The sequence below is a fragment of the Trichechus manatus genome, unplaced genomic scaffold, assembly GCF_000243295.1.
Source record: "Trichechus manatus latirostris isolate Lorelei unplaced genomic scaffold, TriManLat1.0 scaffold00173, whole genome shotgun sequence".
Lineage (NCBI taxonomy): Eukaryota > Metazoa > Chordata > Mammalia > Sirenia > Trichechidae > Trichechus > Trichechus manatus.
In genome coordinates, this window is record NW_004444109.1 from 484,850 (window position 1) to 501,808 (window position 16,959).

Below are 16,959 nucleotides of genomic sequence, written 5' to 3' on the forward strand. Positions count from 1 at the left end.
AGAAAATGAGGATTGCCCAATCAGCACTTAAATTCCTGGAATATAGCCCCTTGGGAGAAGGACACGGATTTAGATGCAGGATGAGTTTTCAATCTTCTATAAGTAGAGGCAAAAACAATTACTCCTTTGGAGAAGAAAATCACCAGGCAACTAGAAGGTACGTATTCCTAAATGAGGATCCCAGTCTCCACTATGTGTCCCAGATATGGCTGATATATTTAGAAGGAGTTTCTAAGAATTGTTTTTTTGTTTGTTACTTTGTTTGTTTATATTTATGGTGAGGCAAAGCAGTGATATATTTATGAGCATAGGTTATGAAACCAGACTGCTTTACTTGAAATGCTAACTTATCCACTAACAAGAATCTTGGGTAAGTAAGTTGGTTTCTTCAACTATAAGATGGGAATGATAATAATAATACCTACCTTAGATAATTGTTGTAAGCTTTAAATTAATTACTACATGTAAAGATCTTAGAACAGTGTCTGGAAACTGGTTAGTACTAAATAACCATTAGCTAATTTAAATGCATGTGCAGTTAGGCTGTTTGAGAATGTAGGCACCAAGAAAGCTGAGCCTGAGCACATATTTGCTTGGATTATTCTGTAAAGAGAACCAACAAAATCACAGATTTGTCTAAAAAATATAATAGAGCTATTAATCATTTGATCCAAAAACTCTTATCTGATGCAGAAATATATATTTTTAAGTAAATTTTATAAACTTAATGGTTAATTGCAGAACAGTCTAAGGTAGTGTCATTGCTGGCTTATTTTAATGTTTTAACACTAAGTTTTTAGTTGTTGTTAAATAAATAATAAATTTGGCCAATCAATCATGTAATAACCATTTTGTAAATAAGTTTATATTCATTGTAATAAACACAATCATTTTATTTAATATTTAGAAAATTAGTAAAGAAAAATAAATGTATTTAATAGAACCTACTGTCTCAAACTTAAAATATGTTTAATATAGAATTATATCACATACACATATATATATTTCACTGGCTCAGATGGTACTACAACTCAACTCTATAAAAAATAATAATAATTACACAAAGAGGTTGTAAAGGGCTGAAAAATCTGTTACCAGTACAATAACATGTAATATCCAACAAGTTTAGCACCCTCTTTCTCTCTTACTCATCAAGAAGTGTTCACTCAACCTCTTATGTTTGTTTTCCATAGGAGTACACCTTCATTTCATATGCATGTGAAAACTGGACAATGAAAAATGAAGATAGAAAAAGAATTGATACATTCGAACTGAGATATTGGCAAAAAATATTGTATATACCATCCACTGCCAGAAGAACAGTGTTAAGGAAAAAAAAACCAAGATGCTGCTTAGAAGCAAGGATGGAGAGACTTCTGCTACCTTACTTGAGACACATCATCACGAAAGATCAATCCCTAAAAAAGGACATCATGTTGGTAAATTAGAGGATCACTGAAGACAAGGGAAGTCCTCAATGAGATGGATTGACACAGCAGGCACAACAATGGACTCAAACATACCAGTGATCATGAAGATGGCACAGAACCAAGCAATGTTTTGTTCTGATATACAAAAGGCCACAAGGAGTCAGAGACAACTCTACTGCAACTAACAACAACACCACCACCATTATTGCAATAGTGCAAGTCAAGGGTGTAAATCCACTTAATGAGATGGGATCTATACCTGAGAGTAAAGCGCATCTATTTATTCTTTCCTTCCCCTGTACTTCCCCCACCTTCTATTAATGTTAAACTTGGTATATCCCACATGATAAAAAGCCAATCTCTGCCATTTTGAAATTCCACATAGCTTACATTTGCTTCACTTTACTGCCTAGTTCCTCTAGATGATTATAATTTTCTTCTAGAGATTTTGATCCTCTGTTGTAAAGTCCTTAAACAGCATCAGCCTCACTCATGTATTCAGCTATAACCTTAAAACACTGGCATCCAGCATTATCTGTGAATGCTGCTGCTTATCCTAATGAGCCCTTGGGAGGATCACATTTTGTCTTTTGTCATCCTCATCTCTTGAGCTTTTCTTCTTCCAAATAAGGATAGAAAGAGAGAGGAATGGAATGGCATTTCGCTGCAATCATCATAAGCTTGGTCCAACCCTTTAACTTTTCTTTCTAATAAAGAAATATTAAACGGAATGAGTAGGCTCCCTCTACTATAGCGTTATCCCAATGCACAAATGACTCTCTTTTATTTGTTGTGAAATAAAGAATAATTTTGGCCAATCAATCATGTGATAGCCATTTTGGAAATAAGTTTACATTCATTTTAATAAATACAATAATTAGTTTTGGAGTGATTAGCATTGGACTTAATATTGGACTAAGTATTGGACTACATTTCTTTACTACAGCTGGTGTGACTTTCAGATTAGCCTTTTATGCCTTTTTGTTGCCTGAATTACTTCCAAATTATTATAAATGTAACAAAAGTCTGTATAAAACCAGCAACTGATTTTTGAAAATCTAGGGTTATGTTTTTCACATACTCCTCATAATCTTTTTCCCATTAACATATCTTTTTGGTAGTTTATATGTTCCATCTTGCCTCTATCAGTCTTAGTTTTCTCAAGGCACAATTTACTCTTATTCTATGAAGCTAATATTCTAAAAATGAAAATATTGAAAAAAGCTATTAATGGTGGTATGAGGAAAATTAGCTTATCAGAAATTTGTGTTAACTTACAGGGACTGTAGAGGAAAAAGTCAGAAAAATTATAGGTAGATACTAATTATTTTATTAAATTCCAAAACACTTTGATAAATCAGTCATTATTTATATCATCTATGGTAGATAAAAAATTCTGTATTCCTTAAATTTATAGTTTCTCTCTCTCTTCCTCCAACTGTATATTGACCTGCTTTATAAAATATGACCTGAGATTATTTCATCAGAAGCCACAATTTTTATTGTAACTAGTTAAGTCGTTCCAACGATACTTGCTACTTTTGCATTTTCTTAATGATGTCCAACAAAATAGAAAGTGGTCAGTATTATCTCTTCTAAACAAATTTTTGATATACAAATTAATCATATAGTAAGATCAGTTTGCTTTCAATTTTCTATTCTTAAATGTCACATCTATCTCAAGTCACCTTTGTTTAAATGAAAACCTGTTAAGTAGAATATCTACAGAGGATTACAAGAGCATTATAAATGTGACAATGATGACAATGTCTGTAGGAGGAATTCTAAGGACAATATTTTTGTGAAACTATAAGTAAAAGATAGGATTTATGATGTATTTATTTAAGGGATTGTAAATTAAGAATTTCAAATTTAAAATGTGAATCATTTTTCTATTTCTGAAAGAAGTTTCAAGCTCAAAATGTCTAAAGCAATTGTTTGCATCTTCCCACCCTGCTACCACCCCACAGCTGACATTTCTCCTATATTTTCTGCTTGGTTAAAGGTATCATCATACACCCACTTACACAAATAAAGGTCTGATAGATACTCTTGATTCCTCTCTACTCACATCCCACATTAAATTAGTCACCAGGTTCAGCCTATTTTATTTTCTAAATATATTTACTATCTACCTTCTTCATCCTCACCATCATGGTCCGGGAAGGTACTATCTCTTGCCTAAACTGATGCTGTCTTAATCAGACTATCAGTTCTGTTCTCCTCCATCCTTCCTCTTTAAAGGCCCCAAATCTGTCTTTCTAAAACACATCTGTCAATGTTGATTCTCTTTTTACAAACTTGAAAACCGTATGCAGAAGTTCTACTCTGTTCATACGGGGTCACCATGAGTTGGAGGGCAACTAACAACAATGAAAATTTTTAAATCACACTCCACCCCATTGTATACTAAGGTACTCATGATCTCTGTACTAGTTTTCTAACCAACCAGCTTCCTTACCTCCAAGAGTGCAGCCACCTCAAATCCCTCATGTAGCCTCTAGACGGAGCTGGCTGCAACTCCATGGCCATGTCACTCCTTTGCTTAAAACCTTTTAATTGTTGTTTTTTGTCTATAGGATAATGCCTGTGTTTCTTAACATGGTATGCAAAGTTCTTCACCAATTGCCCTGCCTACTTCTATAGCTTTATCTATTCCTACTCCCTCTCAAAGGAGCCCTGGTAGCACAGTGGTTAAGTGCTCGGCTGCTAACTGATAGGTCGATGGTTCAAATCCACTAGCCACTCTGCGGGAGAGAGATAACACAATTTGCTTCCATAAATATTACAGCCTTGGAAACCCTATGGAATAGTTCTTCTCTGTCCTGCATAGTTGCTATGTGTCAGAACTGACTTGGTGGCGGTGAGTTTGGAGTTTTTATTTCCTCTCATTAGGTGCCTTAATCATCTGGTCCTATTAATCTTCTGGTTTTTTCTTAGTTGCCATTTAATCGATTCTGACTCATGACAACCTCATATGTGTAGAGTAGAACTGCTTCACAGGTTTTCAAGACTGTGATCTTTCAGAAGAAGATCACCAGACCCATCTTCCTAGGCGCCTCTGGGTGGATTCAAACTGCCAACCTTTCAGATAGTAGTGGAGCCCTTACCTGTTTGCACCACCCAGAGGAAGCTCCTGGTAGTTCTTCACATTCATCTGTTATCTGATGCTTCATTGTTCCTGTAGTTTCCTTTCCTGGTGTTATCCCTAATCCTCATGCTTCCTTATATTAAATTGAATAATCCTACTATTTATTTTTCAAAACTCAGCTCAGGGGTTATCTCCTGTAAAAAACCTTGCTTGAATCTTTATCCCACTCCTGGTCAGGCTAAGTGGCCCTCCACTGAGACAACACTCGAAGCACAATCCTATCACTTTACTTACTTCATTGGGTTGAAACATCTGTTTATGCTTCTGTCTCTACCAATAGAGTATGTTTCTTGAGAAGAGAGACCATGATTTCAATTCCGAGCAGTATCTAGAACAATCTTTGCCAAATAGTATGTAGGCTCTTTTTATGAAGCAGAACTAATCTGTTGATTCTAACATTTCATTTGTATGGACAACGAAGTTTTGTCCTATGTTCCACTATGTTGCAATGATTTGCCATGTTTCTTAAATGTCCTGTTTAATTTTCCACATTTCCTGGATTTTGTATGTCATTTTCTTCACTGAGGAAATTCTATCTTATCTTGTTGGGTTTGCCACTGATAGACTTAATTATAGTTTGCCAACATAGGTAACTTGGAGAGACCCAAGTGACTTTTGTCTGCAAAGTAAAAAACAAAACTTGATATTAACATTTATACTCAAAACCAAATCCCATTGCCATTGCGTCAATTCTGACTCATAGCGACCCTATAGGACAGAGTAGAACTGCCCCATAGGGTTTCCAAAGCTGTAATCTTTACGGAAGCAGATTGTCACTCCTTTTTCCTGTGGAGAAGCTTGTGGATCAGACTTTTGATCTTTCCATTAACACTGAAGTGCTTAATCACTGCTCCACCAGGATACTTATTAACATTTATAGACAATTAAAATAAAAATTTCCTAAGAAGTTGTTTCAAAAAAATATTTTTTTCTTTTTCCTAATTTACTTTAGAAAAACTATACCAAGTTAGAATATATAGTGGTGTGTATTCATTTGCTTTTTTACTTACTGGCATTTTCATGCTTTAATAATTCTATCCTGAAGGTAAATTTTACAGGAACAATTTAAATGGATATGATACTACTGATATAAATACTATTTCCTTATATATTGGTAAACATGACTTTATCAATATAAATATATAATTCTTTAGTTCTAAAGTAGGAAACTTATATTATATATGGATTATTCATATTTTATTCTCTCTATTGTTAACCATTTTGCTAATAATTAATGTCCAGAATATTGGTCTAATGAACCATTATAATTAAATTCAAAGCTTAATCTTTTAATATTCCTGGAAAAGTTATTACAGGGAAAAAAGTAAAAATATTTAACTAAAGTGACTTTGTAATTATAATCCAAGGAATTCAGAAACCTTTATTCAACTTTGATGATCTGTTCTGCAGTCGGAATACTAAATCTGGAAACAAAGAGGTAGGATCCGTAGTTGAAAAATATGGCCTTGGTGATAGAAATGACAAAGGAGACTGCATGATAGAACTTTGGAGGACCAACGACTTCATCATTACAAATACCTTTTTTCAACAACATAAACGGCAACTATACATAGGAACCTCATCAGGTGGAAAACACAAGAATGAAATTGACTGTATCTGTGGAAAGAGACAATGGAAAAGCTCAATATCGTCAGTCAGAACAAGGGTACAGGCCGACTGCAGAACAGATCATCAATTTCTCAATTGCTTTTATGCAAGTTGAACCTGAAGATAACTGAAACAAGTCCACTAGAGCTAAAATACAACCTTACATATATCCCACCTGAATTTGGAGATCATCTCAAGAATAGATTTAATACACTGAACACTAATGACCGAAGACCAAACAAGTTGTGGAATGACATCAAGGACATCATACATGAAGAAAACAAAAGGTCATTAAAAAGACAAGAAAGAAAGAAAAGTCCAAAACAGATGTCAGAAGAGACTCTGAAACTTGTTCTTGAATGTAGAGCGGTTAAAATGAATCGAAGAAATAACAAAGTAAAAGAGCTGAACAGAAAATTTCAAAAGGCAGCTCGAGAAGACAAAATAAAGTATTATAATGACATGTCCAAAGACCTGGAGTTAGAAAACCAAAAGGGAAGAACACGCTTGGCATTTCTCAAGCTGAAGAAAAAATTGAAGCCTTGAGTTGCAATTTTGAAAGATTCTATGGGCTAAATAATGAACGACACAGGAGGCATTAAACGAAAATGGAAGGGATACACAGAGTCCTGGTATCAAAAAATAATTAGTTGATATTCAACCATTTCAGGAGTAGCATACTATCAAGATGATGGTATTGAAGGAAGAAGTCCAAGCTGCACTGTAGGCATTGGCGAAAAACAAGGCTCCAGGAATTGACAGAACACCAGCTAAGATATTTCAACAAACAGATACAGTGATGGAGGTGCTCACTTATCTATGCCAAGAAATTTGGAAGACAGATATCTGGCCAACTGACTAGAAGTAATCCATATTTGTGTCCGTTCCAAACAAAGGTGATCCAACAGAATGAAGAAATCATCAAACAATATCATTAATATCACATGCAAGTAAAAATTTGCTGAAGATAATTCAAAAATGGTTGCAGCAGTACATCTACAAGGAATTGCCAGAAATCCAAGCCAGAGTCAGAAGAGGATATGGAATGAGGGGTATCATTGCTGATATCAGATGGATCTTGGCTAACAGCAAAGAATACCAGATCATGTTTACCTGTGTTTTCTTGACTATGCAAAGGCATTCCACTGTGTGGATCATAACAAATTATGTCTAACATTGCAAAGAATGGGAATTCCAGAACACTTAATTGTGCTTATGTGGAACCTGTACAGTTATTCGAAAAGAACAAGCGGATACTGCGTAGATTAAAATCAGGAAAGGTGTGTGTCAGGGGTGTTTCCTTTCACCATTTTATTGAACCTGTATGCTGAGCAAATAATCCAAGAAGCTGGACTATATGAAGAAGAACATGGCATCAAGATTAATGGAAGACTCATTAACAAGCTGTGATATGCAGATGACACAAGGTTGCTTGATGGAATCTAAGGGAACTTGAAGCACTTACTGATAAAGATCAAAGACCACAGCTTTCAGTATGGATTATTCCTCAGCGTAAAGAAAATGAAAATCCTGGACCGATAAGCATCATCATGATAAAGGGAGAAAAGACTGAAACTGTCAAGGATTTCATTTTACTTGGATCCACAATCAATGCCCATGGAAGCAGAAGTCAAGAAATTAAACAAGGTATTGAACTGGGCAAATCTGCTGGAAAAGATCTCTTTAAAATGTTGAAAAGCAAAGATGTCACTTTGAGAACTAAGATATGCCTGACCCAAGCAATGATATTTTCAATGACCTCGTATGCATGTGAAAGCTGGACAATGAATAAGTAAGATGGAAGAAAAATAGATTCCTTTGAGTTATGGTATTGATGAAGAACATTGAATATACCATGGACTTTCAGAAGAATGAACCATTATGTTTTGCAAGAAATACAGCCAGAGTGCTCCTTGGAAGTGAGGTTAGCACTTTGGACATGTTATCAGGAGGAATCAATGCCTGGAGAAGGACATCATGTTTGGTAAGGCAGAGGGTCAGTGAAAAGAGAAAGACCCTTGATGAGATGAATTGACATAGTGGTTGCATCATTAGGCTCAGACATAGTAACAGTTGTGAGCATGGTGCAGGACTGGGCATTGTTTTGTTCTGTTGTATACAGGGTCACTACGAGTCAGAACCAACTCGAAGGCACTTAACAACAGCAACGACTGACAATGTTGATCATCTTTTCATGTGCCTAATTTTAAAAAATAGAATGATTTAAACCTCCTCGATATTTTAAAAATATCTTTTTCAAATGTGCAGATATATTTTATAAAATGAGTATCTTTCTTTATGATTTAAACTCCATAATTTTTACTGTTCCTTAGTTCTTCCTCCATTATTTTTAATTTTATTGTTTATTGAAATTGTATTTTTAATGTGCTATAATTTTTGTGAAAGCATATTCATCTCTCTTTCTCTAAATAGAAAAGGGTCTTTAATTAAGCCATCTAATGATAAAAATAAGTTTTGCTAAGTGATGGGATTTGGAATAATTTTTAAAACACATCTATGCACTCTCTGCACAATTTATAGCCTTTAAGATAAACTTGTATGAATTTTACAATAAAAATATTTTCCCTAAAAAAAGTTTTAAAAAATAAAGAGAGATGAGAAGGGGGAGGGGAGGCAGGAGAGAGGAAGGGGAGGGATGGGAAGTGAAGGGAAGTGGAGGAAAAAGAAGAGGAGAGGAGAGTAGAAGAAAGGACAGGAGAGGAGAGAAGAGGAGAAGAGAATGGAAAGGAAGAGAAGAGAAGGAAATGACCTAAAGTAAGTAGGGCAAGATTTTGGCACTGGTAAATTTTCAGTGGTGGAAATACTGGCTGTTGTTATTTTCTTTGCAATTATCTACCTATCTATCTATCTATCTATCTGTCTGTCTGTCTGTCTGTCTATCTGTCTATCTATGTATCTATGTATCTATCTTCTATCTAATCTATGTATCTATCTTTTCAAATATCTAATCTATCTTCTATCTATCATCTATCTTTTTTTTTAATTTTCATGTTGATTCTTGAGTCCTAAAACAAAATCTTTCTATTTCAAGATGACAAGTCAATTAACTGTGCATGAATAAATTTGAGTCTAGGAGCAAGCTGAATATAATACACTACAATCAATAAGTATTTAAAAACAGAGTCCATACTGCATAGAAAATATCTAAAATGAGTGATCCCTGAGAGGCAATCTAGTGATCCCTCTTCCAATATGAAGAATGTAGTTATGCAAGTTTGTTTTGTAGTTTGTCTTTAAAGAGGAATGAGTATTAACTAGTAGAAAGTATCCATAAAATTATCTTGAAATCTCAATTGGAGATACTGTCAGTAAAAACATGGAAAACAATTCTTCTTTTTTTAATGTTTGAGTTTGAAATTCCTTGTTGTGAAAGAAATTGCATTAAAATTGTAAGATTTTTTGGCCTCAGGCCTCTCAGTAGAGATCAAATGACGTATGTTAGGAAATAGTTCAGCCTCTTCTTGAGCACAAATAAATAGAAAGACACTTTTATTTGTTTTAATATAAGATTTATCATTTAAAGTGCTAATAAGATGAAGCAGTAGAATGTCATACACTCCTAGTGATAGTTTATATACTTGAAAACTTAATAGTAACTTCTTTGTTGTTGCTAAAACATTTTTAAAATATTTTAAAATCTTGGCTTCAATATTGAAGGAATGACAATTTGAACCTTATCCTGAATGTTTACTAATATTTTGTAGTATATATCTTCAATTCCTGAATTCACCAATATGCATATTTCTGTAAAGAACGTATTTGTCTTTTGTTTTGTACTCATTAAATTAAAATTTAGGGTGTATATTAAAGATGAGTCACATAAGTATTTTATTTTTAAAAAGTTCTCTTGATTTTATTTTGTTTTTCATTTAGAATAACTGTAATTTTTATAATTAAGATACAGTATCTATGAAAATATATATTGGAATTTCTCAATATACTCCCAGGCCATGTATTACTTTATCATTGTGTGCTTCCTGCATGCTACTGGATTTTTAAAAAGTGAAGATATACGTTACCTTCACTTTTTTTTTTGGTTCTGTGGTAACTAAAAGTCCTCAGATTTGAAATAAATATAATGTCAATTATACATGTATTCAAGTGAAAATTTTAAAATATGGACATGGATTATTACAAAGATACATTTAGAACATAAATCTCCAAAGTGTTTAAAAAACTGAGACTACATTTGCTTTTACATTTATTATTAAAACAGCTTCCACTACAATAAGAGTACAGGACCCCAACACCATGTGGAAATTTTAGTCTTAACAGAAGGAGGAGTAATTTCTCCATTGTAACATGAGAAAAGAATATACGTTGATAGAAGAAGATGAGGTTGTTCCTTTTTGATTTCTTCTATATACTTGCCGTTACTATTATTAACAGGAAAAACATCCCTTGAAGGTAGGAGGCTCATAATGGGTAGAAGTTAATGGTATGTAGAGAAGCTGTGAAATATCTCCTGTGGGAGAGCGAGAGTAGGTTGCAGACAGAAATATAATGAAATAGCTGGGATTTTTAAGTTCTTTTTGAGACTAGTGAATATTAAAGTATTCAAGATCTGATCAGCTTCAGTGGTTAATTTCTCCAGCGTTTCTTGGCTGCTCAGATAAAGGAATAAGAAATTGGATCATAGGGGTTGTCCAGGACTAAGATATTGCTATAAAGATGGAACGAAATATTAAAGGGTCAAGGATGTTTAGGGTAATGAAAAGTGGTATTAAGATGATATATTGTGGAATATCAGCTGGATAAAGAAGGAAGGAAGATTTAAATTTGTGTTATACAGAATTGTAAAGGTGTTCATCATTCAAATTTAAATGTTATGCTTTTTCTTTGGTGTCAGCTGGAATTAAAAATAATTATTTTTTGATGGATTTTTTCTCTATCTAATGTTTTCAATAGTATATTTGTTTCCCTTTAGTTTTAAATATTTTCCAGAATCAGTTTATTTCTTACTCCTTTTAGTTGTGAGGTTAACTTTCAGAAGAGTGCATATGATACATGCACTTTAATTTTAGGAATAATTAAGAGGTGGTCAATTGTTAGAACATGACCTGATTTCCTCATTTATTCTTCGCTAATCACCTACTCATCCTCCTCTTTCTAAAGAACCAGTTTCCTAACTTTCGTGATTATAATATCCTTGGAATTCTTTTTTTTTGTTTTATCACTTACATATGACCTCTAAACTACATAGTTTAAATTTCTGATAGACAATGGAATGATTTATTTAATATTCTTAAGCAACTTGCTTCTTTTATCATCTCTGTGGTAGTGAAGTACATGCAGATTGTGTGTAGCTCTAGCTCATTCATTTTTACTGCTATATAGCAGCAATGATCAGACTTCTTGATCTTACACCCCCTTTACACTCTTAAAAATTATGACAACCACTAGGAGCTCCAGTTTATATCCATCAACATTTATCATATTAGAAATGAAAACTGAGCAATTTTATAAATTTTGTATAAATTCATTGCAAGAAATAAATAAACCCATTATATGGGAATATAAATAGCATAAGCTTATAAAAATAATTACATATGTAAAAAAATAACGAGAAGAGTAACATTGTTTTATATTTTTTCAAATTGTTTTCTCATCTGGCTTAAGAGGAACTAGCTGGATTCTGGTATCAGTTTCTGCATTTTAATCTACTGCAATGAGTTGAAGTATATAAAGAAAATCCATCATCACAGAGATATGTAATTGGAAAACAGAGGAGAGTTTTAATAGCCAGGTGTATATTTTTATTTAATATTGCACAAAAATAACGGCAGTTATTCAAAGGTAAGTTGCAATGTGAATCTGAAACTATATCAACGAACTTTTAAGTGATGTTGGACTTTAAAACCCCTTGGTCAATTTTCAACTATGAATTGATTGTTGCCCTTACATGATTTTGAAACATGCATTAGTCATTTGGAAAATATCAGTTTTCTGAGTTATAAAGCTCTTGCAAACATCAACACATTTCATTAAATGACATAAAAAATCTATTTGTCAATATTTCTACAAGACTATAAAAAATTCTTTAAATAGTAGAAAGCTGTCAAACTCCCACTGGTGGATACAAATTTCCTAAAATTCTAATTTTGCTTGAAAGTTCAAATTTTATGATTGGCAACAAATACTGAAGGTTGTTTCTCTTGAAGTGACAGGCTCACTTCATTCATTTTTGAGAAAATTTGTACCAAAATTTAAGTTTGAATAACCATAATTTTTCTATCAGTCATTCTTCCAAGTAAAAATGGAAAAAGCAATTAATTGATTTGCAATTCAAGTAACTTAGCAAGTGCTTTGTCCTGATATAACCATTATATTTCAGTACTTATCAGAAATGCTTTGTGTGTTTCCACTTCCTTACACAGAGTACTAAAACCATGTACAAAGGGAAGAAATTTCATCACATGAACAATTTTTATTGTTTCTTTATAGATATTCTTAATTCAAATTTTATTTTATTCTCCTGGGTATATGACAGTGAAGAATACAATGACTACTAGTACAGTTTGGTGGTTTGTATCAGAGTGCCAGCATTTTACCCACTGTCAATATTGCCTAGTTATTGCAAATGTCAAAAAATATAAAAGACTAAATGGATCTTAATATTTTTATGGAAATCATTTTGAGCTTGCAGATCATCCAAAAGCATCTTAAGTACTCCCCGGGGGTACATGGACCACATTTTTAAAACCATCATTTTATAGTATTCCAAGGTATGAATACATCACAATTTATTTAACCTTTCCCCGGTAATGGTATTGTATCATTTCTGGGTCTGCTTCTATTGATTCATTTTTCTCCTCGTTATACATCATATTTTTCTGCTCCTTTGCATGCTTGTTAATTTTTTTACTGGATTTCAAACATTGTGAATTTTGACTTGCTGGGAATTGAATATTTTCAGATCCCTTTAAATGTTTTTGTGCTTCCTTCCGGCAGGCAGTTAAATTATTTTGAAAACAGCTTATCTTTTCAAAGCTTGCTTTTAAGATACGTTAAAGGGTACCAGAGCAGCCTTTAATCTAGGGCTAACTTTGCCCCTCTACTGAGGAAATACCCATCTGAGAGCTCAATCCAAAGCTCCATTTATTGAGAAGTTTTTCTACTCTAGCTAACGGGAACATAAACTATTCCTGTCCTTGTTTGTGTTCTAGGGATTGTCCTGTTTGTTCATTTCAGATGGTTCTTTCTTGGCCTCAAGTAATTTCCTCCCATGCATGAATTGATCAATAACCAGCTGCAGATACCAGAGGATCCCACTATAGATTTCGAGATCTTTCATTCTGTGCAAGTGTTTCCACTCTGTACAGCTTGCTGTTCTCTGGTACACTCCCCGGAAAATTCTAGGTGCCTTGGTGTGGTGAACACACCCCAAGGTGATCCCCAGTGAGTCACAGCTTTGCATAATCTCCACCTCTTGATTGCTAACAGACTCTGTGATTTGCTTCTAACCAACAGAACGTGGCAAAGATGATAGAATGTCACTCCCTAGATTAGGTTATATTATAAGACTATTTTAGCAGACTGGAGAGAGAGATTCCCCTGCTGGCCTTAAAGAAGCAAGCAACCATGTGGAGAACTGCCTATGAAGAGGGGTCACATAGCAGAAAACTTCAAGTGACTTCTAAATCCTGAAGGCAGCCTCCAGCCGATGGCCATAAGAAGTCAGGGCCACAGGAAATGAATTTTGTATACAACCAGAATGAACATGGTGCAGATTCTTTACTGTTTGAGACTCCTGTGAGCATGCAGCCCAGCTGACATCTTACTTACAGTCTTGTGAGACCTTGAGCAGAGGACCAAGCTAAGCTGTGCCCAAATTCCTGACTGATGGAAACAGTGAAATAATAGATAGATGTTGTTTTAAACCACTAACTTTGTGGTAATTTTTTTGTGCAGCAATAGAATACTATCACATGTGGCCTCCCCTTACTGTTATCTCCATCTACTCAACTCAAAGACTCCACCAGGCTAGGTTTTGATTCAATATCTCTAAACTGCGTCCCAGAAAATCCAGGCAGTAAATTGGGGCAAACATAATACCACGTGTTTCCCTTTTCAGAAATCACTGACCAGCGCTACCTGTTGTCCAATATATGAAAAACACTGTTTCATAAATTTTGTTTGCTTTTTTAATTTTTTAAAGCAGGAGAAGAAAACGAGTCTCTGTTACTTCATCTTCGCTAGAAGCAGAAGCCCTTTATTGATTACATGCATTGTAATGTATTTTCCCGCTCTGTAACTTGTCTTTTCATTCTTTTAGTAATATATTTTGATTAATAGAAGTTCTGAATTTTGATGTTGTCAAATTTGGCATATATTTTTTTCCTTTATGATTAGTGTGTTTTGCATCTTGTTTAAGAAACCCTTCCCTGCCACTAGGTTATAAAGATATTATCTGATATATTCATCTAACAGCTGGTAGTTTTGCCCCTCATGTTTGGGTCCTTCATCCAGTTGTAACAGATTTTTAGCTAACTACTTAAGCAATATTTATTTTAAAAGATACAAAATGTTTCTCTGACCTGGAATGCCACCTCAGTCATGTCACGTCCATGTACGCATGGATTGGTTTCTGGGCATTCTATTCTGTTCTAAGAGGCGAATTTTCTATCCTCATGCCAATAAAACACTCCCTTAATTACTATTCCTTTACAGCATGTCTTCATATATGATAAAGATATATCTCCTTCCTTGTTCTCCTTCAAGATTTTACTTGCTATTCTTGGACCTAGGTAATATCAGATAAAGTTAGAATCCATTTGTTAAGTTCAGAAAATAGGATGTTAGATATTTTATTTGGAATTCCACGAATGTAAAGTTTAATTTGGGGGAAATTCTATATGTATACAGCATTGAGGCTTCTAATACACAACAGGATATAGCTCTCAATTTATTAATGTTTATTTTAACGCTTATCACTAAAAGTTGGGAGCCCTGGTGCTGCAGTGGTTAAGAGCTCAGGCTGCTAACCAAAAGGTTGGCAGTTTGAATCCACCACTCACTCCGTGGAAACCCTATGGAACAGTTCTACTCTGTCCTATAGAGTCGCTATGAGTCGGAACTGACTCGAAGGCAGTATTTTTGGTTTTTTGGTTTATCACTAAAATTTTACAGTTTATTCAGTGAAATTTTGTACATCTTTTATTAGATTTATTCCTAGGTAATTTATATTTTTTGATGGAGGTATCTTTTATCTTCTGTTTATTGCTAATATATTTAGATATAATTGATTTGTATGTATTGATTTTGTACTCTGCAACCATCATTATTTCTTGTTAATTATAACAATTGATCATTAGATCATATTTTTTATTTCCTTAGTACATAATCATAACATCTGTGAATCATGATAGTTTTTTTCTTCCTGTCTCCTTTTTCTTCCTTCCTTCTCATCTTCCTTTCTTCCTTATTGCCTTTTCTCTCTTCTTTTCTTTCTTCCTTTCTACTATTTGCTTTAGCCTGCTAACTAGAACCTCCAATAAAATGTTGAATCGGTGATGATTAACATCCTTGTCTTATTTCTAAACTCAAATGGAAAACTTTCAATGTTTTATGAGTAAGTATTATGCTTGTTACAATTATTTTATAATGACTTTATTAGGCCAAGAAAATTTCCTTTTGTTATCAGTTTAAGGGTTTTAAATAATAAATTAATGTTGACTTTTTTCAGATGTCTTTTCTACAACACATAAAATTATTTTAAAAAGTAAAATAATTATAAGGTGTTTCCTCTTCAGTCTGTCATGTGCTGTAATACATTAATTTGTTTTCTAATATTAAGACTAAATTTTCATTCCTGGGATTAAATCCAACCCTGCTGAAATATCCTGTTTATATTATGCTGGATTCAGTTGTCTAATATTTTGTGTAGCCTTTGTTAGTGAATGAGATTGGCCTATGGTATTAATTTCTAATAATTTCTTTGTGATTTTAGTGTCAAGGTTATTATAGCCTCATAAAATTACATGAAGAATGTTCCCTTTTTCTTAGTATCTGGAACAGTTTGTATAAAATCAGAACCATTTGTTTTTTGAATATTTTGTAGGTTTTGTTTGTGAAGCTATTGACCCTGGATTTTGTGTGTGTGTTCGTGTGTGTGAAGATTTTTGACTATTGCTTGATTTGTTTAATGGTTTTAACTAACAATATTTTATGGTACTAAAATATGTCAAGCACTTCTCTAAGGCCTAAGGCTCACAGCTAACAACTGCTAGAGCCAGGCTTTGCTCCCCTGGAGACTGACTCCAGAATCTGTGCCCTTAATTTCTACACCAAATTGCCTTTCAAGAATTACATAGGCCTATTCCTACAGTTTTTATTTTGTTTTTTGTAACTATCATTATTTCTTCATGAGTATATTTTGGAAGTTCCCCTCCTCCCAGAATTTCTAATTTATAGAAAATACCAAAGTTACTGACACAAAGATTTTTACCATATACTCATGATAACTTTCTAGAGTTTTCTATCATTTAATCCCCTTACTAATGACTGATGTTCAATTCTCTCATTTTTTGCTTGATCAATCTTACCAGTTTGTTTTATTAGTCTTTTTATACGGTGGCCGCTTTCAATTTATTTGCATTCTTTATTATCTCTAGAGGCACTGTTCAAAGAAATTTTACAATGATACTCAATATGAAAATGCTACTTCATATGGTAATATTGATTTTAAAGACACACCTTTCTAGAAATAAATCTGTAATTTAAGCTCAGTGTCCCAAAATTTAACAATCT